Source organism: Coturnix japonica, unplaced genomic scaffold (assembly GCF_054131305.1).
Source record: "Coturnix japonica strain WE unplaced genomic scaffold, WE-NBRP24 Scf039, whole genome shotgun sequence".
NCBI classification, from domain to species: Eukaryota; Metazoa; Chordata; class Aves; order Galliformes; family Phasianidae; genus Coturnix; species Coturnix japonica.
In genome coordinates, this window is record NW_028188942.1 from 3054555 (window position 1) to 3058342 (window position 3788).

The window sequence follows — 3788 nt, forward strand, 5'->3', positions numbered from 1 at the left end:
CAGTCTGCATGTGAACATCAACTCTATTCACCATCTGGGAAGATTAGGACTTCCCTTCTCCCAGCAGCACCACTGAATTACAGTTACTCAGTGGTTAAACAAAGGAGTCCTTAAAGAAGGGTTTACAGCTGTTGTGTTATCTGAAGTGCTTGGGGCATTCTGATGCTATTAAGCTCTATGTATTAACAAGTTCAAAAAGAAAATGTAGGCATCTGATTGTTGTGCCAGTTTCTATGTGATTTGGAAAGCTGTACCACCCAACCACTCCTTCTGTTGATGGAGGTGACAAAGCTTAGTTTAATTTCTGACTGCTGTTTAAATCCTGAAGCTGGAGCTGGTTCCTGGAGCAGAAAAAGCTCGGTAGCTGTCCCTCCTAAAAGCAGGCACCTCTGAGCAAAATACGACATCTCGATTTCTGATGGTAAGGTCAGGAGATCTGATTCCAGCGTCTAGCTTTCAGCTTCATGCTATGTTAGTGGGACCTTTGGCATCTAGCACTGACCAACAGCAACTGACAGGCTGGTAACAGTGCACCCCAAAACAGTTATGTGTCTATTTATGTTATGAGGGAAAATTGCATTGCATTGAGATTTCCTATTTTTACACTTTGCAGATCTAACTCGATGCTGGAAGAATCCTGTACGCCATGTTCACACCATTTTCCATGAGCTGGATGAGTCTGTTGTTGGCATTTTAATACCATTGACCAGGCAGGCAATATGTATGGAGTATTTGGCTCTCTCTACAGTCATGAATGTTTGAGTATCTTCAACATGTGGCTCATTGCTTCCATTTCAGGCTGCCCAGAGAAGCTGTGGGTGCCTGTCCTTGGTGTTGAAGGCGAGGTTGGATGGGTGATGGGCAGCCTGAGCTGGTTAGTGGGCAGCCAGCCCATGGCAGGGTGTTTAGAACTGGATGATCTTGAAGGTTTCTTCCAACCCAAGCCCTCCCGTGATCCTATGATTCTGTGATTTCATTCAGGTTTATTAAGATGAGATGAGTTCTCCTAAATGCGCTGTTCTCCATATGATTATAATTGGAGTCTAGATGGATGACTTAAACCAGACTCCAAACTTTTTGATGGCCAAAATGAAATGAAATCAATCCTTTACTGTGTCAGTAGTCTGTAACTAGAGCCCATCAGGTAATTCCCAGCCTCCTGCCTGTATCAGTGGCTGCACACAGTGAAAAAGTCTGATGGGATTTTAACCTCTAAAATGTTCCAAAGCAACCAGAGGGTGAATATATTCACTATGCAAATACCTGCAGGAATAAGCTTGTCATGTATGTTCTCAGGTAGCACAGTAGTTAATGTTGGGACTCAGTAGGTCATGCTGAAAGTTGAGTCTGCTGGTCTTGAAGGTCTTTTCCAGCCTACATGACCTTATGCTAATATTTCTGTATTTCTTTCTGTTCAGCTCCCAGAAAACCTCCCACCCAGCCCCCAGCTGACCCCGTGGTGAAAAATAAAACAGAAACCTCAGTGACGCTGGCATGGTCCCCTCCGAAGATGCAATGCCCCATTCCAATCGATGGCTACATTGTGGAAGGCAATAAACTAACTGGCTTCACGTGGGTGAGGTGCCACGTGTCTCATGTCCCCGTCCCAGAGTTCACGGTGAGCAATCTGTCTGAAGAGGCTGATGATCAGTTCCGAGTGTCTGCAGTCAATGCGCATGGACAGAGCCCGTCTCTGGAATTCCCAGGGAGCGTGCACCTTGGTAAGCACAAAAGCCCCAATGGAAATGGGTCAGTGTGAGCTGAGCAGCTGTGTTGGTTCCCTGAAGATGTTTCATTTGACTTTAAGGATAGTAGTGCACTAACACACCAAAGGCTTTCCTTTATTACTAGTTCTCCTGTCAACCTCCAGCTACCACTAAAGTGATACAAGTTCTGTTTCTGTGAGAGAGACATGAATATCCTTATCTTTTGATATCTCACATGTGCAAGAGGCAGAACTTTCTGTAACAGATCTTAAGCATAGAAGTGCTTCTTCCAGCACTCATGCAAAGGGAGAAGTAGAAATGTACCTATGATTTAATCTTCCATCTCTAAATGAGATACCAGACTTGCATCTAAAGAGCATTAAGACATCCATGTTGTTCTTCCTCAGAACCAGTCCTGGCTGTGAAATCCCCCCTAACAGCTGGTGAAGCTGTACCTGGAGGGGATGCCATGTTTACTATTGACCTTACAACAATGTGTTGCAGCACTTGGTACCTCAGTGGTAAAGTCTTACAGGAAAGCGAGACCTGGATCATCAAGAGAACCCAAACTACTCACAGCCTAATCATAAAGAACATCACCAAGAATGATGGTGGAGCAGAAGTGAAATTTGTTGCCGAAAATGTTGATGTCAGCACCAAGATGAGAGTGAGAGGTATTTGCTTTGATCCTTCTCCTTTCCTCTTACAGTCAAGGCATAGTTGCTGTGATCTGATGATTAGAACTGGGGCTGCAGGCATTCACTGACTGTACCAAATACCTGAAATTGCATCCCATGGACTGATGTGAGTCCTGGTAATGACCTAAACATGATAGCACTGAGTGTAGGGTAAGCCAATCTGCCCAGCTGCTTGGTATCTGAACCAGATTGCTTCATGCCAGCTGATGAATGTCTGCAGTTCACAGCTATTGGCCAGTGCATTCAGTCAGCAGGTTTACCACTGCATCACCATAGAGCAGTACTTTCAGCTCCAGGTTCAGACAGCCTTTCTGATTGCACTGGAATAATTTAGAAGTAGGGGAGCAATCATTCCAATAATATCTCTATCAATCAGCTTTGCATGACAAAATAGAATAAATAAACATTCATGATGGGAGGACCTGTTTGTCATTGGGTGGAAACCTCTGCAGAAGCATGTTTAGAGCATTCTTAATCAGTAGAAGGAGATGTTTGGTTGATTTTTACTTAGTAAATCCGGCAAGAAGACCAAATGAAATATCTTGAATTGCTCAGCAGTGACACAATGATGAGTGCAGGAACAGAAGGTGATACTTTTTCAGAGATGTTGCAGCAAACATTGACCACGTTAGCCTGATATCAATTGAACTAACGAGGCCTTTGCTCCTGACAGGTGCTGCAGTGAGATTTACCAAGAAGAGCAAAGATGTAGAAAAGATCTCCGCTCGGCTGCGTGAGGAAGCCAAACTGCAGGCTGAGCTTTCAGACACAGGCGCTACTGTGGAGTGGATGAAGGATGGGAAGGAGCTCAAGGCCAGTGAAAAATAGGAACTGCACATTGTGGGGAAGAAACACACCCTGAAAATTCACAACGTCTCAATGGATGATGCTGTAAGTTGTCAGTGCATCTGTGAGGGGGATAAAATGCATGAGTTTGCATGATGAGGCTCTTCATCATCTTCTGCTGGCTTGTCACCCTTGTTGATCCATGGAGAAACAAGAAAGGCCTAGAGTAGTGTATGCACTTTGGCATTGGAGAGCTTACTTAATTGCTTCTTCTCAAAGAACAAACTCCAGAGAGTCATGGAGACATCTCCAAACAGAATTGAATACTGGGACTAAATTGATGGAGAGCAGAACTTCCTGCCACGGCTTGTCAGCTAGTCTTAATTTTGCTTTTCTTCTCTCTGTCATGTTAGCATAATATTTCATACTGGCAGGTCTGCCCAAAGAATTAAATGAATTAGCTGATGGACGTTTCCATGTGCTTTGCACTGTAATGTGACTATCAAATGAGTAATCAATGCTGTTATTTTAAAATCTGTGTTGGCAAGCTGTAAGACAAACAGCTGCTGTTGGTAGCTTGGTTACTGCAGAATCAGCT